At 44.1% G+C, this 27,256-nt stretch overlaps 1 long non-coding RNA gene across 1 annotated transcript; it reads right to left on the reverse strand.

The window, feature by feature from the left end:
• Positions 1–14,020: 14,020 nt before the first annotated feature.
• On the reverse strand, positions 14,021–25,788 carry LOC140579647 (uncharacterized). Its single transcript, XR_011983591.1, has 3 exons — positions 22,152–25,788; positions 21,948–22,049; positions 14,021–14,144 (listed from the first exon to the last, which is right to left on the reverse strand). It is a non-coding gene; the product is annotated as an uncharacterized lncRNA (long non-coding RNA).
• Positions 25,789–27,256: the final 1,468 nt, after the last annotated feature.

Here is a 27,256-nt window from a genome sequence, read left to right on the forward strand (position 1 = left end):
TGCCTAACTTTCACCACTACTTCTTAGCTAACAGGCTTCAAAACATCTCAGGGTGGCTAAAACATACCCTCTTGGGGTAGACGTAGAACAGGCACTATGCAATAACATAGAGACATCGGATCTACCATTCATTAGCTCAAACATTAAACGACACGAATGCTTCAAAAGCATCAGTATCAGCTCTTCTCTGACAGCATGGTGGCACCAGCTGCTGATTGGCAGAGGGTGGTTAGCACCATGCCGTTCCCCTGTTTTAAAACACTTTAGAACAACACGCACCAACACCACATATGAGCGGGCGGAGGGAAGCGTGGGGTCTTTTCACACCCCCGTTCTCTGTTCGCCATCTGGAGCCGGGGGCTGGGGGGGGCTGGCCGTCCGGTCGGGGTCTGGGCTGGTGGGCTTCTCGGCTGCGGTGGAGTCCGGGGTGGTCTTCTTGTCCCCATGCCAGAGGAAAAAAGGGATCCATCTCCGAGGTCTGGTGGCAGATTGCCCCTCTGGGGGTGGTGATGCCTGGATCTCGGAGCATAGAGTATATATGGGGAGTGTGAGTGTGTGTCTTTATGTTGGGCGAATGGGTGAATATTTGATTATGTGTGCATGAGGGTGGGAACGTATGCTTGTGTATGTGTACGCCTGTTTGTCTATACGCAGGTGTCAGGTTGGGTCTTAGACTCCACCTGAAATAACATCTCAGGCTCTATTGCCCCCCACCACACTCCCTGCTGGTGGATGAGGCCCCCGGCTGCCGATGCGTTGGTGGTTCTCGATGTCCGGGGCTGGATGCTCTGGTGTGTGCTGACTCACTCTCAGCGGTTGCCTGTCGGGTCCTGGTCCTTCCGGCTCTGTCGGGTCCCGGCTGGGGGGTGGGGGGGCCCTTGGACCTCTGGGCCCGGGGTCCGGTCTGCCCTGGTGTGGCCGGCCGCCGACGGAGCCTGCGTGCTCGCCGCCACGGCCCCCTGGGGCTCCTGCGATGTGGCTGCCGGATGGCCCCCCTCCGGAGCGCTCCTCTGCCCTTTTCTGGGTGGGGGCTGCAATTGTCCCTGCGGTGGTCCTCCTGGGGTTCCCGTGCCCTGGGGGGCCTCTGGATGTCTGGGGCCCGGGTCTTCTCCCGGGTCTCGGCTTCATGTCCTGGGTGGGCGGGGCTGTGGCTCCCCACACACACTACTAGACAGTTACATGGAGAAACCTTAGGAACACCAGCGCGCTGACACACAGGTGTGCACACAGGTGCTCACAGACACGTGCTCACGGACACACACTGTCTTGATCGGCTGTTGCTTCTGGGCATGTGTTGTAATGCGGGTTGTGTGTACTGTTCAACAACATTTAACGTTTGATGGTTGTTGTGATTAGTACAGGTGTTGTATGTTGTCTTTCTCTTTTCAGCAGACATGGAAGCAGATTATCTGTTTTGTTTTTTTTTTTTTTTTTTTTTTCTTTTCTCTTCTCTTCTTTTTTCTTTTCCTCTCTCTCCTTCTCTCTCTCTTCCCCCCTTCTTCTCCTTTGTCCCCCCCCCTCCCTCTCCTTCTTTTGAGGAACTAAATAAAAATATTAAATAAATAAATAAATAAATACAAATAAAGTAGTCCTCCGCAGAGGGGGGGGTGGAGGAGGGAGAAGAAAAAAAAAGTAAAATAAAGATGTATTTATGTTATCAGGTAACCTTCACTCCCATTCTCCACACTACGTGATGAACAAAAACAGAGTTGATCAGACATCCCTCTTAAACCACTGTAGCTTGCTAATGCTACATGCTAACTACCGTGTCTAGTGTGAAGGTAGTGTGGGTCTCTGCTGCTCTCTGCTGGTGCAATGAAGAACTGTAGTGAAATTCATTTTATATAGTGTAGCTAAAGAAATGTTTAAATTTACAATCATTTACTTACCCATGTGTATTATGCATGCTGACACAGAACATAAGAACATAAGAACATAAGAACATAAGAAATTTACAAACGAGAGGAGGCCATTCGGCCCATCAAGCTCGTTTGGGGAGAACTTAGCTAATAGCTCAGAGTTGTTAAAATCTTATCTAGCTCTGATTTAAAGGAACCCATGGTTTTAGCTTCCACTACAATAGCAGGAAGACTATTCCATACTCTGACTACACGCTGTGTAAAGAAGTGCTTCCTCAAATTTGTTTTAAAATGTTCTCCCGCTAATTTCCACTTATGGCCACGAGTTCTAGTATTTAGACTAATATTGAAATAGTCATTTGGCTGAACAGCATCCAGACCCGTTAGAATCTTATAGACCTGAATCATATCCCCCCTTAGTCTCCTTTGCTCAAGGCTGAACAGATTCAGTTCCGCTAACCTCTCCTTGTAAGACATTCCTCTAAGACCAGGAATCATTCTCGTAGGAATCTTTTCTAAGGCAGCAATGTCCTTCTTGAGGTATGGTGACCAAACCTGCACACAGTATTCTAGGTGGGGTCTTACCAAGGAATTATATAAGTGTAACATCACCTCCCTTGACTTAAACTCCACACATCTAGAGATATAACCCAACATTCTGTTCGCCTTTTTTATTGCTTCCCCACATTGGCGAGAGTGGGACATGGAAGCATCAACATACATACCGAGATCTTTCTCGTAATCAGCTACCTTTATTTCAGTGGAACCCATAAAATATCTGTACTGTATATTTCTGCTCCCTGCATGGATTACCTTACATTTATCTGTGTTAAATTTCATCTGCCAAGTATCAGCCCATTCGCTAATTAAATCCAGATCCCGTTGAAGCCTCTCTGCTGCTAGATTAGTATCTGCTACCCCGCCCACCTTAGTGTCGTCTGCAAATTTAACCAGTTTACTGTATGTATTCGTGTCAATATCATTAATGTAAATTAGGAACAATAGTGGTCCTAAAATTGAACCCTGCGGTACCCCACTATAAACGGAGGCCCACTGTGACATAGTGCCTCTAATAACTACTCGCTGCTTCCTATCAGTTAGCCAGTTTTTGATCCAAGCTGCCACAGTTCCTAAAATTCCTGCAGCTTTAAGCTTTAACAAGAGCCGTTTGTGGGGGACAACATCAAAGGCTTTCTGGAAATCTAAGTAAATCACATCATAGGCCTTTTTGTGATCAATTTCACTTGTAGCTTCCTCAAAGAACTCAAGCAGATTCGTTAAGCAGGATCTACCTCTCCTAAATCCATGTTGGCTATCCTTTATAATGTTATTTGCATCTAGGTAATCTACCATTTTCACTTAAATTATAGCTTCCATTATTTTTCCAGTAATGCTAGTTAAACTGATTGGCCTATAGTTTGCTGGATTACTTCTATCCCCTTTTTTGAATATGGGTGTTATATTAGCATGCTTCCAATCTGATGGTACCACACCCGCAGATAACGATTTCTGGAATATTAAAGTCAAAGGTTGGCTAATAATATCCCTCATCTCTTTCAAGACTAAAGGTAAGATGCCATCAGGCCCCTGCGATTTATTTATTTTGAGTTTAGCTAGGCTTAGTATCACATCAACCTCAGTTATACATATATTGGTCATAAACGATGCTGTATTCGTATTAATTGGTGGTAAGTTACTTGTGTTCTCTATTGTGAACACCCTTGAAAAATAATCATTAAACTCATTTACCATATCAATTTCGTTATCAATTATAAGGCCCTTACTATCCTGCAAATTAGTGATTTCAGCTTTTAGTGCTCTCTTGGAGTTAAAATATTGGAAGAAACCTTTACTGTCATGCTTAGCCTCCAATGCAATTTTTCTTTCTACATCCCTCTTTGATAGCCTAATGTCATTTTTTAACTCTGCCTGTAGACTTAGATACTCCTGCTTGATTTTGAAATCATTAGTTATTTTCCAGTTGTGGAACAGAGCCCTTTTCCTCCTGACTTTATTCTTAATTTCCTTAGTAAACCACCTTGGTTGTCGTTTCCTAGATTTAGTTTTGCTGGAAACAGGTATGAAGTCCTCTTGCACTTGCAACAATGTGCTTTTGAAAAATTCCCATGCCTCTTCAACTGTTTTGCTATTTAACTCTGTCCAGTTTACAGTTTCTAATTTCCGTCTCATACCATTAAAGTTAGCCTTCCTAACATTGTATACTTTTAATTTAGACTTTGCTCTTCGGACACTAAAATTAACCTCGAATTTAACCATGTTATGATCACTACCGGACAATGGGTCTAAAACCTCTAATTTTCCAATCCTATCCTGGTTATTACAAAAAACGAGATCAAGAAGGGCTTCTCCCCTGGTAGGAGTATTAACAAACTGAGTAAAAAAACAATCCTGTACAGACAACAGACAACAAAAAACTGTCGGATGTACTCGCTGCCTTTCGAACATACTGTGAGCCACGGAAAAACACCGTTTATGAACGGCACCAGTTCTGGGTGCATACATACAATGTACAAGCGGGAATTGACAAGTTTGTGACCAAATTGAAAGCGAGAGCCTATAGTTGTGAGTTCCGGGACTCTGAGGATCTCATGCTAAGAGATAAAATAGTGTTTAGTGTAAACGACACTTCCTTACGGGAGAAATTGCTGTCTGTTCCCGATTTGACTCTGACTAAAGCGATTGATCTATGTCGTGCAAAGGAAGTAGTGTGTGCACAGGCACTTGCCATGACGCCTGTCAGTATTACAGAGCAGGTTGATGCAGTGAGAAGCAGAGAACCTCCCAAACAACCCATGCGAGCAGAAAGTAAACCTAACCGCACACACTTGAGGGACCAATTTCAGTCATGTGGCAGGTGCGGGAGACAACATAAACCATGAAACTGTCCAGCATACAATGCCCACTGCAATGCATGTGGAAAGAAAAACCACTTCTCTGCAATGTGCAAATCCAGCAAAGTGGTGGCACCAGTTGGTGCTGACACGGATTCGGACAGTGATGAAGCTGGCGCAGCTGTAGACACATTGTTCATTGGAACCATATCACACACTAAGCCACATAAAACAAACACAGGCTGGCACACTAACCTTCACATAGGTGACCAGGAGGTGGCATTTAAGCTGGACACTGGTGCTGAAGCCAACATTCTGCCCAAGTCCATCCTGCCCACACTCTCAGTGCCTGTCAACCTGCAACAGACGGACACAGTGCTAGTAACCTATGGCGGGGCCAGGATTAGGCCAAGTGGGAAAGTCAGGCTTTATGTTCAGACTCAGCACAAACAGAGATACCTGGACTTTTTTGTCACCACAGCGTCAGACACACCTCTGCTAGGCCGTAAGGCATGTGTGCAACTCGATCTGATCAGGAAAGTGGAGGCCCTAATCCCGGAGGACCCAGCATCAACGGAAGAATTGTTCACCCAATACGCCTCTGTGTTTGAAGGTCTGGGTGAATTCCCGGGCCACCGCCACATGGGTGCAGGAAGATCCCTTATGCTTTGCATGACCGGTTGAAAGACACACTTGACAGCCTAGAAAGCAAAGGTGTCATCAGCAAAGTCTCGAAGCCTACAGCCTGGGTCAGCAGCCTGTGTATCACTGAAAAGAAAAATGGGTCACTCAGGGTTTGCCTTGATCCTAGAGACCTTAACAGAGCTATACTACGTCAACACTTCTCCATACCCACAGCTGAAGATATACAGCGCAGACTAGCTGCTAAGAAGACTTTCACCATTCTTGATGAGCGAGATGGGTATTGGCAAATCAGATTAGATGACGAGTCAGCAGATCTCTGTACCTTTAACACACCCTGGGTTAGATACCGTTTTCATAGCCTGCCTTTTGGGATTAAGTCGGCGAGCGAAGTTTACTATCAAGTCAACTATGAGAGTTTTGGTGATATTGAGGGTGTCTCCATAGTAGCAGATGATATGATCATTGCTGCAGAAAACAAAGCCGAACATGACAAAATACTTCAGAAAGTGATGGACAGAGCTATACAGCTGAATGTTAAATTCAACAAAGACAAAGTACAGTACATGGTTAGGGAAGTGAAGTATCTGGGCCACATCATCAGTGCAGAAGGGGTCAAGCCAGATGACTCCAAAGTCATAGCTATCCAACAGCTGCCTCCGCCCTCGGATAGGAAGAGCCTGCAGCGCCTATTGGGCATGACCAGATATCTGGCTCAGTACATCCCCAACGAAGCCACACTCACAGCACCGCTAAGACTGCTGCTTCGGAAGGACATTGAATGGCAGTGGCACCCAGAACAAGAGGCTGCACTGAAAGCTCTGAAAACAGCTGTCTCAACAGCACCGTTGCTACGTTTTTTTGACCCCAAGCTACCTGTGGAAATTCAGGCTGATGCTTCCAAGGATGGACTTGGCGCCTGCCTCATGCAGGACAAGCAACCAATAGCATATGCGTCAAGAGCACTGTCACAGGCTGAGCAAAATTATGCTCAAATAGAAAAAGAATTACTGGCTGTTGTCTTTGCTGTCAAAAAATTCCACCAGTATGTTTACGGCATTCCAGTAAAAATCCAGTCAGACCACAAGCCACTGGAGGCAATTCTGTCAAAGCCCATAGGCAAGGCCCCAGCAAGGCTACAGAGGATGCTTCTTCAGATTCAAAAATACGACATTTCCCTTGTGTACACACCTGGAAAAGACATGTTGATCGCGGACACTCTATCCAGGGCATATCCCTGCTCAAAGACAGCTGATGAAAATGACCTTGTTGATGAGAGAGTTGTGTATGCCACGGACTTTGAACCACTTCAAGGCAACATGATGCAGCTCCTGAGAACAGTCACTGCCAGTGATGCTGAAATGCAGCACCTCATGATCATGCACAGGTCAGGGTGGCCTGATCACAAGAAGTCTGTCCCTCTGCAACTGCAGCCATATTGGCCTGTGAGACACAGCGTTTCTGTCAATGAAGGGTTACTCCTGGTTGATGACCGCGTGATTGTGCCATGCTCACTCAGAGCAGAAGTACTTAAGCAGCTGCACACTGCTCACCAAGGCATACAACGCTCACTGGCACATGCACGGTCAATTATGTACTGGCCTGGTCTGTCAGAGGCTGTGCGAAAAATGGTTGAGTCCTGTATACCCTGTAAAGAACAGCTGCCGGCCAACCACAGGGAACCTCTGCTCCCTCACCCCGTGCCAGACCGGCCATGGGAAAAAATTGCTGCTGATGTCTTCCATTTCAGGGGGAAACCATTCCTTCTGAGAGTTGACTATTACTCTAAATATCCTGAAGTTCTGCAGCTCACACACGACAGCAACGTCTAGCATTCAGAAATCAGGCCACAGTCATTTTGCTACATCATATCGCCCTCTATAGGATGTAAAATGCCCTGCAGAACAATTGTCATTTTAGAATGTTATACTTCTATAATTATGTTGGTGAAAGTAACTCAAAAGCAATACAGGAGTGATGTAACGTATTACATTTCTGAGACAGTAATATTGTAAGGTAAGGGATTACTTTTAAATGACAGTAACAAGTAATCTGTAATGTATTACAGTTTGGAAGTAACTTGCACAACACTGTTCGTGACTTAGCAAACTGCATGTCCTTCATCTCATCTGTATGGCCCATAGAGCTGTGTATCGGAGAGTCTGGCAACACGTCACGTTTCAAGATACAGGAATTGCAATTCAATATGCTGCTATATTTTGCAATTTTTAAATCTGATGTTAGGAAAACTTGTCATAGTATAAAAAGCACACCACGTACAAATGGAAGAAATCTGAGTAAAAATGTAAACTTTTTTTAACGCAACCATAATAGAGGGCTCGATTTGCATTTATCACAGTCCCTGTAACAATCTAACGTCATATACTGTATAGCACCACAACTATTTCGGATTTCAGCCAACGATGGTAGTTACTAGTCTGCAGTACGTGTTGTGCAGGTTACCGAAAATTACTAGTTATCAATTACTGCATATAAAAGTAATTATAATAAGGGTGGGACTGGACCGTGTGTCCGCGAGGAGTTTCCACCTGTGGTGCACAGGTGCACTTTAACATCGCGCCGACATCGGGGTAATATGGGATCAAATCAGGGGCGTAGATTTAGGGTGGACGGAGGGGATGTGTCCCCACCAATATCCTCCGACCATTGAAATGTCCCCACCAATAATTTAATCCACTTAAAAAAAAAAAACAAAAAAAAACAATCGTGCTGTCAACATTAACCTAGACACGCAGAAAGGGATAAATCACGTTCTCTCCTTGAGTCCTCCCGCCCCCAAAACACATATGAACATTTTGATTGGCTGTGCATTTCCCTGCTATCATGTGAGAGGCTGTGGCTGCGTTCAGATACAAGCAGCGCCAAATGCAGTGGATTTTTTTCCCCGTGCAAGAAGGTGTGTTGGGCGACACATGTGAGGATGGCGGCAGCAAAAAAAAAGAAAAGAAGCTGGACATAAGGAGCTTTTTTTCAAAGAAAAGTGTAAGTCACTTCAAGTTCGCTAGTGAATCCATCAAAGTCCATCAAAGTAACGACGACAGTTAACGTTAATGCTAGTGGGGGTTTATTTTTTTACCGCTTTGACGCACATTCATTATAGCAGGGCAGGCTATAGTCTGTGAATACGGACTTAAAACTAACAGCAGATTAAACAGCTAAATGTAAAAGTATAAATATGATCCCTGTCAGTTCTCCTAATCTAATGACGACTATTTGTCAGAAATCAGTCTTGTGAAAGAAATTGATATGCTACATACTAATATTGCCATGGCTAGAATTTTATTGACAGTTCACCAATAGACAATCCACTTAGCACAAATAGTTTTTAAAATGCATTCACTGACTTGGCAAACATTAATGATTTGATTCGAGATTTGCACACTAAGACTCAGAAAAAGTGAAATAAAATGATTGCTGTTTAAATGGCATGTGTTTATCCTGTTTTGTCAGGTGACAGAACCTAAACAACTGTGCTGTGCATCAGACAGTGATGGAGAGAAGGGGTCACAGGTGATGTTGAACGATGACTTGATATTATTATACCTAGTTGTCCTGAGATTTAACATTGTTACCAATAATAGGCTGAGGCATTCTCTGTCAATGCTCATAAGGAATCCCTCAATGTTTTTTTATTAGGGGACAGAAGCAGATCAGCCATGTTGTAGTTCAGGTGAAGAGGCAAGGTCACAGGAGGTGAATCTGAATGTTGATTATATATAACATATAATATGTGTGTGTGTATTATACATGTTGATTATACTAATATTTAACATTATGAGGAGTGATAGGCTGAGGATGTAAGTGATTCATTAGTGTTTTTGGCAAAAGTTTTGAACTGTCTCACTTTTTTGTCACGCTATTTCATCAGGTGGCAATCCTGTCAGGTACCAGTCGAAGCATTGCTAGTATTAATGTAAAGTGATTTTGCATTTTGCAGCATATTAAAAAAACATGCATTCCGTGGACGGAGTTGGGGTGGCGGGGTTGGTGGGTGGGGCAGGGGGGGGGGGTGTCATAGGTCCCCACCAATGTCCAGAGCAAATCTACGCCCTTGGATCAAATGTTCGGTGGTGATGTTTCTGCAGCACAGAGATGTTTGCCGATGGATTTTCAAGCACCGCGGAGACATAGTGCCAATGCATGTATGCTCTCTGGGTAGTTATATTATTTTAGTGTTGCTGCTGTGACAGTGCCAGAGAATACAACTGTCTAATTGTATCTATCAGCGTACCTATAACATATCACCCATTCATTGCACCACGGTAAGGTAGGATGGCGTTACATCATAAACAGGAAATTAGGGGAACATGCTGCGCCTTTATCCATTAATATTTTCACGCAAGACAAAGGTAAGAGTCCGTTGAAATTTCAGTACTTTGCGTTTTTTAATTTGAAATGGTAATTAGTCACATTACTCCTTACAGACAAAAGTAGTGGAATTACAGTAACGCGTTACTACCAACATCGCTAGGTATACCTATAGGTTTGCTAATGCTAAGGTTAGTAGTGCAGTCTTTTGCTACTTCCTCTCGCAAGATAAGACAGCTTTACTGTGCAAATACAATGACATGTCTTTGGAGCAAGCCTGTCGACGCCATATGAAGAACAAAACTAAAAGTAAAATACAATATGAAATAAAAGAAATATACACCAACAGTAAAGAAGAACAAAGACGAATAAAATTCTAGTACTGGAAGCAAAGAAACCAGTAAAACATAGTCAGAGGAACATTGGAGAGCTCGGAACAGTTCCTCCATCATTGTTCACAATTCTTCAGTTGACGTTGCTACAGTGGAAGAGTGAAATGGCTGAAGATTAATTACAGCACTGCTGTCTAACTGTCCGGGGGTCAGACAGAGCAGAAATTAAACCACCGCGGGAACCTTTCCATGAAAACTATTAATTAAAATCGATACCTGTACGAAAAACACAACATCGCAATAAGTGTATCGACATATCTCTAGATTCTTAGGAATATTAGCACTACACGAAAATTTCCAACTTTTCTAAATATTCAGAAAAATCAAAATCAAATCAAAACCACAAGTGAGATAAGAACGTCTCCAGGCCGGTCAGTCCCCTCCATCAAATCTTCCGCTAATTGAATGCACTGTTGCCAACTCCTCAGCAAGGAATGTCGCTATTGGTTGTCCCAAATGTCGCTAGAAGTCGCTAAATGACGCCATCGCCTAATTTGCATAATATGCATGTAATTATAATGGACGCTGTAGGGGAGAGGAATAATGTCATTGGAGAGACAAAAAGTGGTTTAAAAAACACCCTAAATACGTTTAGAACTACAAATGAACTTTCTTCTGTCGATTCTTGTTTTTTTATATCATAATTCCAAACCTCTTCCTATATCCGGGCTTGGGACCGGCAAAAGTAACCCCAAAGAGACACTCTGGTGGAATTACTTATTCTTAAAAACTGTCGTACTTGACGCAGTTGTAGGCAATAAGCCAGGGCAGGAACAGCCAGTGGTGGCTTCGCGCATGCGCAATTCATTTGCAGTCTGGACGCGGAAAAGTGAACATTTCTTGCTCTGACTGCAGCTGGGCGGGGCTGCTGCGTGAGGACTGTTCGCCTGTGAATGGGACGGGACGGGACGGGACGGGACGGGACGGGACGGGAGCCCACGGTAGCACCCGCTTCTCGGTGAGGAGAGTAAGAACGATATGTGCTTCCACATCAGATTCTCCAAAAGTCTCCAATAACACTAGAAAAAGTCGCTAGATTTGTCGCTAGTCGTTTTTTTGAAAACGAGTCGCCAGAGAGGTCTAAAAACTCCCTAAATATAGCGACAAAGTCGCTAAGTTGGCAACACTGATTGAATGGGTCGCTTAATTATCGCTATGAATTCTGGGAGTCTGTGGAAGGACGCGACCGCAGCTCTCGCGTTACTTGCTACCAGGAAGGAATTGTATTCAAATACTGTAATAGCGACCTAATTTTAACAAACGATCAAATTTTATTTATACATAAATATCAATTATACAGACACGAACTGTATTGTGTCATTCTACATCTTATTTTGATAATATATCGGTATTGCGTAAACATATTCGATATACAGCCCAGCCACAATTGGATTCTTTGTCACCCGGAAATTTAGCAACTGTGTTGTGAGCGGATCTGCAGCGCTTTTCACTTTTTAAACGTGTCTTCTAAATTTGCGGTGCTTCTATTATTTTTCCGCGCTTTTGTTAATGTATATCGTGTATGTTGTCATTTGTTTAAAGTGTTTGACGACTTTGCAGCGCGCTGACACTAATTGGCCACAGTACCATAGCAACCGCATCATAACAATTGTAGTTGCACTTAGAGTTAATTTGATTTGAACATTCAAAGCTGCTCAGATTTGCAGCTTCCCAGCGAGAGACAAGACGTGATAGAGATGTCTGCCCTGAACGCCACTGTGTGCCTCTGGAGAATCGACTGGCTCCTGCCAAATGAGGCAGTCAGTGTACGGATTGCTCCGGAAGACATCCCCGGTTCAGTTAGCCATGGTAAGGACGGCAAAGTGATGCCCAGAATAGCTCGAAGAATGAAAGTCAGAATAGGGTTGGCTAGTCTTGTTGAATCTTGCAGTCTGTGATAACTATCTTATTTTAGAACAACATGTCTTAGGATACTAAATAATAAAATGGTTGACTTTTAGCCAAACGGTGATTTGTTACCATGAAGCAGTAAAAATACGGGGCTCTTTTCGGCATGTCTGCTCTATTGTAAAATGAAATCAGTAAAATCTGGTTTAAACATCAGGGTCATTCCATGTCAAATCATCAGACTTTCGGACCTCATCCTCACAGATTTTAACGAAACTTGGCATGCCGATTTGGTCACATGAGTAACTCATGAAACTGAAATTGGGCGTGTCTTGGATCAATATTGCGGAAGATTTAAGCGAAGAAAGTTTTAACTTGGGCGGCAGTGGTTAGCACTGTTGCCTCACAGCAAGAGGGTTCTGGGTTCGATCCCCGGGTCACCCAGGGTGTCTTTCTGTGTGGAGTTTACATGATCTGCCCGTGCATGCGTGGGTTTGCTCCGGTTCTCTCCCATAGTCCAAAGACATGCAGGTTAGGTCAACTGGCTACTCTAAATTGCCCATAGGTATGAATGCGAGTATGTTTGTCTGTGTTGGCCCTGTGGTGGACTGGCGACCAGCCCAGGGTGTACCCCACCTCTCCCCTGAAGATGCTGGGATTGGCCCCAGCTTCCCCGTGACCCAGATGGATAAAGCGGTATGGATAATGGATGGATGAAGTTTTGATTTTTTTTTCTTCTTTTGACTGCCTATACTTACCATAATATAAGCTGCACAGAAATGGTCCTCATATTGTTTTAAAGCTATTGTCCAGCTCTATAGATTGAACAAATAATATGCCATGCCCATATGAATAATTACCATGTAATAACTGATTAAAGTATTAAAAATTCAATAACAAAAAACCTGTATTTCAAAATTGATAATTTTTAAAATAAATCTAGCTCATAATATCATGAATATCTCCAGAAAATTTGGTCTTTGGTTTTTAAGTTGCTGAGATATCATTACTTATGTGAAATGTGTATCAAAACCACAGTTCCTTACAATGCTGTTAGCAGTAGCAGAATAGCAGTTAGTGATCAAGGCATGGTACAGGGTTATTGTTTTTCATGACAACTTCAATTAATACCAGAACTAGCTGTGGAAATATAATTTAAATGAAAACATTTCAAATTACTATCAAAATTGAATAAAAAGACAATATTGCCAAAGTAACTGGAACAAAAGAGAATTAATGGCACAGTCAGAATAGTTTATTTTCCTCTTGAGTTTACACCTTTGACTAGACACTGGCCTACTGAAAAGGGCCTTCCTTTGACAAAAAACCTGAACAAAACAAAAATAAATAAACTAGATTGGCTTTCATGCTACTAGGGCAAGGAAAGCATTTCAACATTGGTGTAATAATGCATAAGTTACATCCGTTTCCAGTGTTGTTTTTCGCTGTTGTTCTGCATATCAGGGAATCTGTGCACTAACTGGTGTGTTTTTATAGGTCAAGTTCCCCTGTTGAAACGCAGGCAGCCCAATTCAAGACCAGCGCTAAGTCTCCCAAGCCTCCGTTTCCTGTATCCGATAAGGTGTATGTGATGTAGTTTTGTTGTAGAGTGACATAAGGATTCACTTTAATTAAATGTGCTGTCCCCTGTCTTTTTAATCCCAAAGGACGAACCAGTACCAGTAGAGGAGGCCGTCGGGTGAAATGCTGCACCCGGCCACCGGCATCCGATCCCCTGACCACGTCGAGAGGCCTGTCAGGACGACAGAGGAGAAGACAGAAGGGGCCATTTACGAAAAACCTGCGGAAGCTGCTATGTTGCAGTAGCACAGTGTCAGGTAACCCCTTTGATTCCACCCATGTAGGTGACAACATCCCGTGTGAGGATCTCAGGCAGTGTGACAACGAGGTTGCTGCTATCCTGCATGGAGCCCCGTCAGTGACACAACCTGAGCCCTGCTCACCAGCCCTTTCATCCACTTCCTTTTTATTTCCATCACCAGTTCCATCCTCTTTTGTATCATCTCCATCTCCCTCTCTATCTCTATCTCTTTTTATGGACTCTCCTCCTTCCTCTCCTCTCGTAGCCTCACCTGTAAGCCCAGCTCCATCTTCAGCTCCAGCCCCGGTTCATCTCACCCCCCTGCATCCCGTTCCAGCGCAGGCTACAGCCCCCTCATCTCAGCTGGTCACAGGTCCGACACCCCCATTTATGTCCCCTGCTGACGTCATAGAAAAAATGGAACGATTTAATACGTTATATAATTACTACCTAAACAACTACTGCCACATGACCTATGAGGCCAATTGCTTTGCCTATTACTGGTGTCAGCAGTGGTGGAACGAATTTGTGAGCGCAGTTAACATTTGCAAACAATGGAGGAATAGAAGCTCAGAGGCTCCCTATTCCTACGGCGATAATGAGGGTGGTCCTATGAGGCATAGCACTGATGAAGATGAGCTAATCTTTCCCAGTGATATGCTGGACCAGCTGAGTGCCATCCCCGGGGTCCTGGAGATGGCTGTGGAGCTGGGCTACCTATCTGATGGGCTACCTATCTAATCTGATGGATTGGTTAAGATAAGTTTAAAATATGATTGTAAGATGTATGTAATGTGTTATTGTATATAATCTTGTTAGTTGTTTCTGTTCAATGTTGTTCATTAAGTGCTCTTGGGCACTTGCCAGGCTGGCATTGTAAATAAGAATTTGTTCTTAATGCTTTGCCTGGTAAAATAAAGGTTTAAATAAATAAAATAAAAGATAACACAGGATAAGACAAGATTAAGATAGTATAGGTTAAAATAAGACTGTATAACATAAAATGACATAGGATAACATTAAGATAAAGTTAAAATAAGGTTGTGTAACATAGGATAAGACAAGATTAAGATAAGATAAGATTGTGCAACATAAAATAACATAGGATAACATTAAGATAAAGTTAAGGTTGTATAACATGAATTTACATAGGATAAGATAAAGTTAAGATAAGGTTGTATAACAGGATAGGATGAGATTAAGTTAGGATAGTTCAAAATAAGGTCAATATAAGATTATATAACATAATATGTAATATGTATATAATATTTCTGTTAAATAAATTAATTATTTTGCCTTCAATTTTTTGTCTGTGTTTTTTTAAAACATTTAAACAAACTGACACAAAATACGTTGGGTTAAAACAATAAGACAATGACTTAAACTCATGTACATGTAGAGATTTGCAGTGGACACTTGCTATTGAATTACAGGCATCTTCAATTACAGGCTTCTCAAGTGTAATGCAAAGAAACAGAGAGGGGCAATTCATTAAATGCTGCAAGCACAGTGCAGGGAACATTTTTATGTTTTAAACCCAAATTGCATGACCATTTTGCTGCTAATAGAGGCCTTTAAGCTTAAAGGTGCCATAGAACACATTTGTTTTCTTCAAATTGTTCTCTGGTGAATATATTAAATATTTAGATTTGGAATAGACTGACACTTATGAAACATAGATTGTGCACAAATACATGCGTAGGACAACAAACGTGTTAAACAGATAAACGACACTGAAAACCGATGACGAACTATGAATTGGCGTTAATTGTCACATTAGATGTGTGAGCTGGCAGCCCTGTTACTTTGAAGATAGATCTAAGCCTGGTGATGAAGTAACGAGGTGGCACACATGAGGATCGGACGGAGCTGGGCATGACATAAAACACCATCTCTCAAAGTATTTTCTCACAATTTTTTCCATCCGGCAAAATGCAAATCACAAAATACTGAAAAGTAGTTAAATATATATTTTGAATACATTTAATTGGATTACTACCCATCTGTTCACAAAAGTGGGTTCATTCTCTGAGGGTGCTTCTATTTCAATGTCTGGGCGTGCAGACAATAGCACCGACAACATTAGGAGATCCAGACATTGCTTCAAATTACACTGTAATGTGGCCCCTACATCCACACTCGGGAAACTTTATATACTGTCTTGACAGTCGGCTCTTACCAGCCACGACTTATGGAATAAAGGAGCTCAAAATTGGCTGAGATGTCCCTGGTCTGTCAGCACGTTCCTGTTGGTATGTTCCAGGGCCAATTCATCACACCGTTCCATCAGAATTGTTCTTGCTACACTAAAACAGCTTATAAGGTGCAAATCGTCACTGGGAAAATAATCATTGTGATCTCTAAACCCTCCCTGCCTTTGTATTTATCCACAGGGAATGTCCTCTAACAAAGGTAAGTATGACATACTTACACATGGGCTTTTTATACCTATTACATGTGCGTGCACATGTGCTGCGGCTGACTTACACAAACCTCTAACTTTATACACAATACATATTTTGGTATATATACAGTGCCTACAAAAAAGTCTTAATCCCCTGGATGTTTTCCCTTTAACTGCTGTAAGTCATGAAATCATGGTCAGAACGTTTTGGTTCTTTTCAGAAGAATTGACAAGAAAACTCTTTAATTACTCTTTAAGGTCAAAGTGAAAAGAAACTTCTATAAAGTAATGTCAGTTAATGAATATTATACAATGAAAAATGTGGAGAAATGTGTTGGTACCCTTCCAAAAAAATAAAAATAAAACAGAACTATCTTTGAAATAACTTGAAACTGACAAAAGTTTAATGGCATGCCTTATTGTTTATTCCATGTTTAACAGAAATCAGACTTTGCTTTGATTTTTGATTCAGCTGAATACTTCATATAATTAAACAAGTGAAAATGGCACAGAGGTAAAAGATGGTAGCCTTAATTTAGTGTTTTGTGGCACCACCTTTTGCAGTAATCACTGCCAACAAGCGATCTCTGTACTTCACCATGAGACGTCTGCATTTGCCAACAGGTAGTTTGGCCCACTCCTCCTGAGCAAACTGCTCAAGCTGTCTAAGGTTTGAAGGGTGGTGTTTCCACTGCAATTGTCAAATCTTTCCATAGATGATAAATAGGATTAAGATTTGGGCTCATAGAGGGCCATTTAAGAATTGCCCAATGTTTTTTTGTTTTTGTTTTTTTTTTTCTCAGCCATTCCTGAGTGCTTTTAGCTGTATGTTTTGGGTCATTATCCTGTTGGAGGTCCCATGACCTGCGACTGAGGCTGAGCTTTCTGACACTGGGCAGTATGTTTCACTCCAGGATGCCTTGGTAGTCTTGAGACTTCATTGTGCCCTGAACAGATTCAAGGTTCCCTGTGCCAGATGCAGCAAAGCAGCCCCAAAACAAAACCGAGCTCCTCCATGTTTCACATGTTTCACATGCTTCATCTTGCTTCTGTAAACAGAGCTGATGTGACTGGCCAAAAAACTCCAATTTTGTCTCACCAGTGCAAAGGACATTCTCCCAGAAACTTTGGGGCATTTTGGTGAATTCCACTCTAGCTTTTTTCATGTTTTTCTGTTAATAGTGGAGTCCTCCTGGATTCTCTTCCATGGAACCCATTATTGTTCAAAAGGCGACGGATGGTGCGATCAGTAAGTGACGTACCTTGATCTTGGAGCTCAGTTTGAATGGTTTTGAATGCTTTCCATGGCTCTTTCTACCATCCGCAGTATCCTTCTGATCAACCTGGGTTGCGTTTCCTCACAGTTTTGTGCAATGACCTCATGCTGCCACCTTGGTGCATTGCCAGTCTTGGTGCATTGTCAGTGATATTTTTTTCTTTGTTTTAACTGCACATTCTGTAGTACATTATAAATGAAAACAGCGTCCCCCATTTATGTGGCGCGCATCCTGCGAATAAGAAGCTGGCAAATAAGTAGCTGACTTCAGGTACCCTGTCGTCATCGGTGCATTAATATTGATGTGAGCTTCCTAATTACGATCGTATTCAGTATTACCTCCCCGGAGAGGCTCTGGACCGACGATCCTCCTTACAAGCTTCTTCCCATTTCCGCCTTTCGCAGGTATTTTAGAGGCTGGTATCATGTTTCGCTACCCCGATAAACTGATTTCATGAGGGTTTCTCAAACTGTATTAATGATCTTCTGCAGGGTGGCGGGGGTCTGGATAATATCCCGTAATAACCCAGGACTGGGTATCAGTTTGGCACGTTAATGATGATTTTGTTCATATCTGGTTGGATTCTTGCCTACCACGCGTATATTGAATAAGGTGAATCACACCATCAGTTCTCCCTCCGTAAAAGTGTGACTTTCGCCAGTCAGGCAGCGCTGATTCTCTCAGGCCGAAGTGACAGTGATGGATCCGCTGCTCAGTTAAGCAGGAGGGGGCTGTAGGCTCACCGTCAGCCAGCGCCGGGCTCCGGCCACCAAATTCATCACGCTGCTCCTACACATGTCTGTCATATTTCATTAAATATGTTTTTGCCAAATATCTGCTATTGTATGTAAATAAAACAGTGGGCTAGCGGCTGTTTTGTCCTACAATACAGGATGAATGGTACAAAATGACCCACAATCCCATCGATCAGGTTCCAAAGTCCTGCTTTGCTCTGTGGTTAAGAGACGGCATCAGAGCAGATTTTTTCTTTGTGATGGTTTTTCTAAAACTTCCATGATATTTTCTGCGTGGTCCTGTGTTGCGGTCTGCCCTGTGTACATACCCTGTACATTTCCTGGGCTCCCATATTAATCATGAGCTTCATATTATTTTATTTATTTTTTTTGGGGGGGGGGGGCGGGGGGCATTTGGTACCTGTTGACAGGATTGTGCAATTCGCTAACCCGAAACAGTATCGGATTACTATGTAATACATATAAATAAAGTACAATTGCATCCAAGTAACTGATGTGTAGCCCTGTGGTGCTTAACCCTATGGAATGAACCAGTGGTTGATGATAACAGGCCCTTAATAACATTTTCCCATTACCCATGGCATTCAGGTAAAATATTAGGAATTTCCCACTAAAACAAGTGTGCTGTGGTTATTTTAGTAAAATAAAGAAGATAGAACATAAGGTCAGTCTTTATGCGGATGATGTGTTACTCTTTCTCCAACATTCACAAACCTCTCTCTCTGAGGTAATTACATTAATAAACTCTTTCTCAAGAGTCTCAGATTATTCGATAAACTGGTTAAAATCCACAGCTCTTCCAATTAACTGCTCCTTTCAGAATTCTTCCTTCACTCCACTGCAATCTGGAGATATCAAATATTTAGGTATTAATGTTTCACCTAGGCTGGCAGATTTAACTAAATTAAACCACATCCCACTTTTAAAGAAGGTAGAGGATGATCTGGCTAGATGGAAGTCCCTACCCATATCACTCATGGGACGGGTCGCCTCAATAAAAATGATGGTGTTGCCAAGAATGAATTATTTATTTGCAATGATCCCGAGCAAACCATCACCTGACTGGTTTAGATCTCTGGACTCTGCCATCTCTAAATTCCTTTGGAAAGATAAACCACCGCGTATTAGTTTAAAAACGTTTCAAAGGACCAAGGACAAAGGAGGACTAGATCTGCCTAACTTTCACCACTACTTCTTAGCTAACAGGCTTCAAAACATCTCAGGGTGGCTAAAACATACCCTCTTAGATGAACTTTGGCTAGACGTAGAACAGGCACTATGCAATAACATAGAGATATCGGATCTACCATTCATTAGCTCAAACATTAAACGACACGAATGCTTCAAAAGCATCAGTATCAGCTCTTCTCTGACAGCATGGTGGCACCAGCTGCTGATTGGCAGAGGGTGGTTAGCACCATGCCGTTCCCCTGTTTTAAAACACTTTAGAACAACACGCACCAACACCACATATGAGCGGGCGGAGGGACACCCCCGTTCTCTGTTCGCCATCTGGAGCCGGGGGCTGGGGGGGGCTGGCCGTCCGGTCGGGGTCTGGGCTGGTGGGCTTCTCGGCTGCGGTGGAGTCCGGGGTGGTCTTCTTGTCCCCATGCCAGAGGAAAAAAGGGATCCATCTCCGAGGTCTGGTGGCAGATTGCCCCTCTGGGGGTGGTGATTCCTGGATCTCGGAGCATAGAGTATATATGGGGAGTGTGAGTGTGTGTCTTTATGTTGGGCGAATGGGTGAATATTTGATTATGTGTGCATGATGGTGGGAACGTATGCTTGTGTATGTGTACGCCTGTTTGTCTATACGCAGGTGTCAGGTTGGGTCTTAGACTCCACCTGAAATAACATCTCAGGCTCTATTGCCCCCCACCACACTCCCTGCTGGTGGATGAGGCCCCCGGCTGCCGATGCGTTGGTGGTTCTCGATGTCCGGGGCTGGATGCTCTGGTGTGTGCTGACTCACTCTCAGCGGTTGCCTGTCGGGTCCTGGTCCTTCCGGCTCTGTCGGGTCCCGGCTGGGGGGTGGGGGGGCCCTTGGACCTCTGGGCCCGGGGTCCGGTCTGCCCTGGTGTGGCCGGCCGCCGACGGAGCCTGCGTGCTCGCCGCCACGGCCCCCTGGGGCTCCTGCGATGTGGCTGCCGGATGGCCCCCCTCCGGAGCGCTCCTCTGCCCTTTTCTGGGTGGGGGCTGCAATTGTCCCTGCGGTGGTCCTCCTGGGGTTCCCGTGCCCTGGGGGGCCTCTGGATGTCTGGGGCCCGGGTCTTCTCCCGGGTCTCGGCTTCATGTCCTGGGTGGGCGGGGCTGTGGCTCCCCACACACACTACTAGACAGTTACATGGAGAAACCTTAGGAACACCAGCGCGCTGACACACAGGTGTGCACACAGGTGCTCACAGACACGTGCTCACGGACACACACTGTCTTGATCGGCTGTTGCTTCTGGGCATGTGTTGTAATGCGGGTTGTGTGTACTGTTCAACAACATTTAACGTTTGATGGTTGTTGTGATTAGTACAGGTGTTGTATGTTGTCTTTCTCTTTTCAGCAGACATGGAAGCAGATTATCTGTTTTGTTTTTTTTTTTTTGTTTTTTTCTTTTCTCTTCTCTTCTTTTTTCTTTTCCTCTCTCTCCCTCTCTCTCTCTTCCCCCCTTCTTCTCCTTTGTCCCCCCCCCTCCCTCTCCTTCTTTTGAGGAACTAAATAAAAATATAAAATAAATAAATAAATAAATAAATACAAATAAAGTAGTCCTCCGCAGAGGGGGGGGTGGAGGAGGGAGAAAAAAAAAAAAGTAAAATAAAGATGTATTTATGTTATCAGGTAACCTTCACTCCCATTCTCCACACTACGTGATGAACAACAACAGAGTTGATCAGACATCCCTCTTAAACCACTGTAGCTTGCTAATGCTACATGCTAACTACCGTGTCTAGTGTGAAGGTAGTGTGGGTCTCTGCTGCTCTCTGCTGGTGCAATGAAGAACTGTAGTGAAATTCATTTTATATAGTGTAGCTAAAGAAATGTTTAAATTTACAATCATTTACTTACCCATGTGTATTATGCATGCTGACACAGACAACAAAAAACTGTCGGATGTACTCGCTGCCTTTCGAACATACTGTGAGCCACGGAAAAACACCGTTTATGAACGGCACCAGTTCTGGGTGCATACATACAATGTACAAGCGGGAATTGACAAGTTTGTGACCGAATTGAAAGCGAGAGCCTATAGTTGTGAGTTCCGGGACTCTGAGGATCTCATGCTAAGAGATAAAATAGTGTTTAGTGTAAACGACACTTCCTTACGGGAGAAATTGCTGTCTGTTCCCGATTTGACTCTAACTAAAGCGATTGATTTATGTCGTGCAAAGGAAGTAGTGTGTGCACAGGCACTTGCCATGACGCCTGTCAGTATTACAGAGCAGGTTGATGCAGTGAGAAGCAGAGAACCTCCCAAACAACCCATGCGAGCAGAAAGTAAACCTAACCGCACACACTTGAGGGACCAATTTCAGTCATGTGGCAGGTGCGGGAGACAACATAAACCATGAAACTGTCCAGCATACAATGCCCACTGCAATGCATGTGGAAAGAAAAACCACTTCTCTGCAATGTGCAAATCCAGCAAAGTGGTGGCACCAGTTGGTGCTGACACGGATTCGGACAGTGATGAAGCTGGCGCAGCTGTAGACACATTGTTCATTGGAACCATATCACACACTAAGCCACGTAAAACAAACACAGGCTGGCACACTAACCTTCACATAGGTGACCAGGTGGTGGCATTTAAGATGGACACTGGTGCTGAAGCCAACATTCTGCCCAAGTCCATCCTGCCCACACTCTCATTGCCTGTCAACCTGCAACAGACGGACACAGTGCTAGTAACCTATGGCGGGGCCAGGATTAGGCCAAGTGGGAAAGTCAGGCTTTATGTTCAGACTCAGCACAAACAGAGATACCTGGACTTTTTTGTCACCACAGCGTCAGACACACCTCTGCTAGGCCGTAAGGCATGTGTGCAACTCGATCTGATCAGGAAAGTGGAGGCCCTAATCCCGGAGGACCCAGCATCAACGGAAGAATTGTTCACCCAATACGCCTCTGTGTTTGAAGGTCTGGGTGAATTCCCGGGCCACCGCCACATGGGTGCAGGAAGATCCCTTATGCTTTGCATGACCGGTTGAAAGACACACTTGACAGCCTAGAAAGCAAAGGTGTCATCAGCAAAGTCTCGAAGCCTACAGCCTGGATCAGCAGCCTGTGTATCACTGAAAAGAAAAATGGGTCACTCAGGGTTTGCCTTGATCCTAGAGACCTTAACAGAGCTATACTACGTCAACACTTCTCCATACCCACAGCTGAAGATATACAGCGCAGACTAGCTGCTAAGAAGACTTTCGCCATTCTTGATGAGCGAGATGGGTATTGGCAAATCAGATTAGATGATGAGTCAGCAGATCTCTGCACCTTTAACACACCCTGGGGTAGATACCGTTTTCATAGCCTGCCTTTTGGGATTAAGTCGGCGAGCAAAGTTTTTCAGCAAGTCAACTATGAGAGTTTTGGTGATATTGAGGGTGTCTCCATAGTAGCAGATGATATGATCATTGCTGCAGAAAACAAAGCCGAACATGACAAAATACTTCAGAAAGTGATGGACAGAGCTATACAGCTGAATGTTAAATTCAACAAAGACAAAGTACAGTACATGGTTAGGGAAGTGAAGTATCTGGGCCACATCATCAGTGCAGAAGCGGTCAAGCCAGACGACTCCAAAGTCACAGCTATCCAACAGCTGCCTCCGCCCTCGGATAGGAAGAGCCTGCAGCGCCTATTGGGCATGACCAGATATCTGGCTCAGTACATCCCCAATGAAGCCACACTCACGGCACCGCTAAGACTGCTGCTTCGGAAGGACATTGAATGGCAGTGGCACCCAGAACAAGAGGCTGCACTGAAAGCTCTGAAAACAGCTGTCTCAACAGCACCGTTGCTACGTTTTTTTGACCCCAAGCTACCTGTGGAAATTCAGGCTGATGCTTCCAAGGATGGACTTGGCGCCTGCCTCATGCAGGACAAGCAACCAATAGCATATGTGTCAAGAGCACTGTCACAGGCTGAGCAAAATTATGCTCAAATAGAAAAAGAATTACTGGCTGTTGTCTTTGCTGTCAAAAAATTCCACCAGTATGTTTACGGCATTCCAGTAAAAATCCAGTCAGACCACAAGCCACTGGAGGCAATTCTGTCAAAGCCCATAGGCAAGGCCCCAGCAAGGCTACAGAGGATGCTTCTTCAGATTCAAAAATACGACATTTCCCTTGTGTACACACCTGGAAAAGACATGTTGATCGCGGACACTCTATCCAGGGCATATCCCTGCTCAAAGACAGCTGATGAAAATGACCTTGTTGATGAGAGAGTTGTGTATGCCACGGACTTTGAACCACTTCAAGGCAACATGATGCAGCTCCTGAGAACAGTCACTGCCAGTGATGCTGAAATGCAGCACCTCATGATCATGCACAGGTCAGGGTGGCCTGATCACAAGAAGTCTGTCCCTCTGCAACTGCAGCCATATTGGCCTGTGAGACACAGCGTTTCTGTCAATGAAGGGTTACTCCTGGTCGATGACCGCGTGATTGTGCCATGCTCACTCAGAGCAGAAGTACTTAAGCGGCTGCACACTGCTCACCAAGGCATACAACGCTCACTGGCACATGCACGGTCAATTATGTACTGGCCTGGTCTGTCAGAGGCTGAGCGAAAAATGGTTGAGTCCTGTATACCCTGTAAAGAACAGCTGCCGGCCAACCACAGGGAACCTCTGCTCCCTCACCCCGTGCCAGACCGGCCATGGGAAAAAATTGCTGCTGATATCTTCCATTTCAGGGGGAAACCATTCCTTCTGAGAGTTGACTATTACTCTAAATATCCTGAAGTTCTGCAGCTCACACACATGACAGCAACGTCTATCATTCAGAAATTCAAGGCTGTGTTTGCCCGACACGGCATTCCTGACACACTGGTTGCAGATCATGTACCATTTGCATGCTGTGAGATGGCCCAGTTTGCAGCAGACTGGGGTCTCAGAATCGTTCACTCTAGCCCCCATTTTCCCCAGTCAAATGGCATGGCAGAGCGCACGATACGCACTGTGAAGTCCATGCTGAAGTCTGCTACGAAATCAGGTGTTGATCCCCACCTGGCCCTCCTCCACCTGCGAAACACACCTCTAACGGGTATACCGTATTCTCCGGCTCAGCTTCTCATGGGTTCCACCCTGCCTGTTACCAATGCTGCACTGATGCCATCCACACCTGTGGGTGTGCGTGCGGCCCTCCGCCGACGACAACTTCAACAAAAGGTTCTGTATAATAAATCGCCGACACCGCTATCCCCGCTTCAGGTGGGGGAGAGGGTGTACATGAAGACAAATGACAAATGGATCCCAGCGACAGTGGTGCGGGTCAGAGGGGAACCGCGGGCTTATGATGTCATCACATCCTCGGGTGCTTGCTATCGCAGGAACAGGAAACATCTTCGCCACAATAGAACTCACACCCCTGATCACCATCGGGATGATTCGAGCCTATACGATGGCGACGGAGGCGACACTGCTGAGAGTTGTGCGGAGCCTCATCCAGTGGTGGGCCTGGAAGAGGAGCAGACATCTGAAAGGGCACAACAAGCCTCCCACACACGGGCTGGTCGGTGTGTCCAGCTACCAGGGCATCTGAAGGACTATGTGCTTTCCTAGTGCTAGTAATGGTTCCGAACAGATGTTTGACATTTTGTCATGTTTAATGGTATGAGTTCCAGTAAGGTTAGGATTGGCACCCTTGGTGTTTGTTTCTGTGTGTGATCTTGCTCCATGGTACTGGAGTGTTTATGCAGTACATGCTGTTCTAAGAAGGAGGATGTAGCATGAGTAGATGCCTATGCATTCATAATGTATTTCCTCCTGGTTGCCTGTGACCGGCGTAATGCGTGACGTGTGTGGAATGTGACGCGGTGTACGTCTCGTTCTCTGTCTGGTTTTGGACAGTGAAATAAAAGAGTGTGTTGTTGCATTGGCTCTCGTGCCTGACCAGTCCGTGGTCCTTTCCTCTACTCACATGACACTACAATGTCCTTCAAGAAAATCAACCAATGGGACGTCGCGGTCGATAAACGTCGGTCCACCGGGCATTGCCCAGTACACCAGATGGCCAGTCCAGCCCTGGATACAACCAGTAGTACGTTTTGGTCATGCCGATATTTAAATAATTTTTGGGAACCTATTTTCATAATATTTTCTCGTATATGTGGTGTAATAATTGAGCATGACCCCACTGTTGCTGTGCTTGGTCTGCTCCTGTCATGATCTGTAATCTCTTATTTTTTAATGTCTCCTCGCTGCTGGCCCTTTGTAACCCTCCTAATTCTCCTGTATCCCATAATAGTTCTCCACCCTAACCCTCTACACCTGTTTCGTGGCTGATTAGTCTGCTGTGTATAAATGTCTGCCCTCACTGTGATTCCCAGCTCAGTCACTGCTGTCCCATGTGTAGTCTGTGTTTCCTTAAAGTCCACGTCTGTCCCAAAGCGGCTGTATCTGAGTCGTCTCTTGCCCGACGTTCACAACTCTTCCCAGAGAAAAACAATACATGGTCCCACAGGCCAGAGCCATAGCCTCCTCCTCTCTGCTGGCTAGAAAATCTGAGATACAGCAGATGCAAATGTAGGAAGAGCTTTGATGCTCTCTGGTCTCCTTTAACTGAAAATGTGGAGAGCCTGTGTCTCACTTGGAAGATATTATTTAATCCCTTATATTACAAACCAAAGAATATTGCACTACACCATTACTAGGCTACACAAAGTTATTTTAACAACCACTGAATGGAAAAAGGTCAGTGCTGAACATACATAGCTGTGGAGCAGCAGCAGGCCTTGCTGGGCTGGAAATGCAAGCAGCATCGTCTACATTACCGCTCTGTGCACTTAGATCAACCGAATACACAGACTGCCGGTGTATAAGCATAGTAGTGGTGTTGTTGTGGCATCTTAACACCACACTGCACTGCATCTCATCCATAGATATTAAATCAAATGTATCCCGGGCCCCAGACCTAGGTCTCCTGATGCCTCTTTTCTCCATTGTTCCCTATTACTACCTAAATATAGCCCACCTCTATCTCAATATGTACCTGTGCCTGTCTGTCTTTGTGTAAGTGTGTTAACAATATAGTTAATAATAATTAATTAATAATTGATACTTTTTATTGATCCTCATGAAGAAATTCTCTTTTTGCCTCCCCCAACTTGCTCAGAGCAAGCTGGCCGCGAAGGGCAGCCAGTCATAGTGGCACCCAGGGAGCTGGGGGTTAAGGGCCTTGCTAAAGGACCCACAGATGTGCCCAGGCTGGGCTTAAATGGGCAATTTTCTGATCACAGGGACAGAGGCTTAGCCCACTGAGCCACACACTGCCCCCAAATTTATATTTATATGTAATATATGGGTGTATGTGTAATCTAGATTTGCCCTGAATGTTTCTAACTAAATCTAATCCAGACCTTGATCCTACACCTACTATAATTATATGTACCTCACTATACCTATATCTAACACTGCTATTCATCACCAGTGTTACATGTCAGGGCATTGCTGCAATAGTTAACCTCAGTGCTGCACGTTATTCCCGTGATTTTGCACACACATGTTGCTGCTTCCTCAGCCAGTATCACATATACTTTATTATGCAAATACCTCAATAATCTCTACTACACTCAAACCTGCTCACTTTATATCCATGATTAAATTCTCCTAATGGAATTTATCTTAATGTCTTTATTCTATTTTATTTTCATTTTTACCATATTATTCATTATATTATTCTTTCGATTTTATTTCTATTTTATTATTGCTAATACACCAGATCTGGGTGCCTCATTTCGTTCCCTTCATGTAGAACATGTTTTGAAATAACAATAAAACATCCTTATCCTTATCTAAATCACACTGTCTAACCACTAACCTGTTTGAATAATACAGTTGGATTTCAAAGGTTAATAATCGCTCAAT

The sequence above is a fragment of the Paramormyrops kingsleyae genome, chromosome 18 (assembly GCF_048594095.1).
Source record: "Paramormyrops kingsleyae isolate MSU_618 chromosome 18, PKINGS_0.4, whole genome shotgun sequence".
NCBI classification, from domain to species: Eukaryota; Metazoa; Chordata; class Actinopteri; order Osteoglossiformes; family Mormyridae; genus Paramormyrops; species Paramormyrops kingsleyae.